The sequence below is a fragment of the Egretta garzetta genome, unplaced genomic scaffold (assembly GCF_000687185.1).
Source record: "Egretta garzetta isolate BGI_Z169 unplaced genomic scaffold, ASM68718v1 scaffold226, whole genome shotgun sequence".
NCBI classification, from domain to species: Eukaryota; Metazoa; Chordata; class Aves; order Pelecaniformes; family Ardeidae; genus Egretta; species Egretta garzetta.
In genome coordinates, this window is record NW_009260021.1 from 228467 (window position 1) to 228749 (window position 283).

The following is a 283-nucleotide window of genomic DNA, read 5'->3' on the forward strand; positions in this document are numbered from 1 at the left end:
GGTGTGGGGGTGGTTTGTTTGGGGTTTTTTTCTGGGGGTGTCTTTGTTCTCTGCTCACAAACCTCACCGCCTCCCTCCTTGTTTCTCAATAGCTTTTCTTTCCCGCCCCCCACCAGTGAAAATTGACCCGGGCTCCATGTACCCCATGGACATGAACAGCGACAGCGAGGACAGCGCTTCCGAGAGCGGCCCAGCCCCTTTCCAGGACCTCCCGAGAGAGTGAGTCTCCTCGTGTGTGTGTGTGTGTCTCTCCTCTCTGTCCCCTTCCATTTCCCCGGGCGCC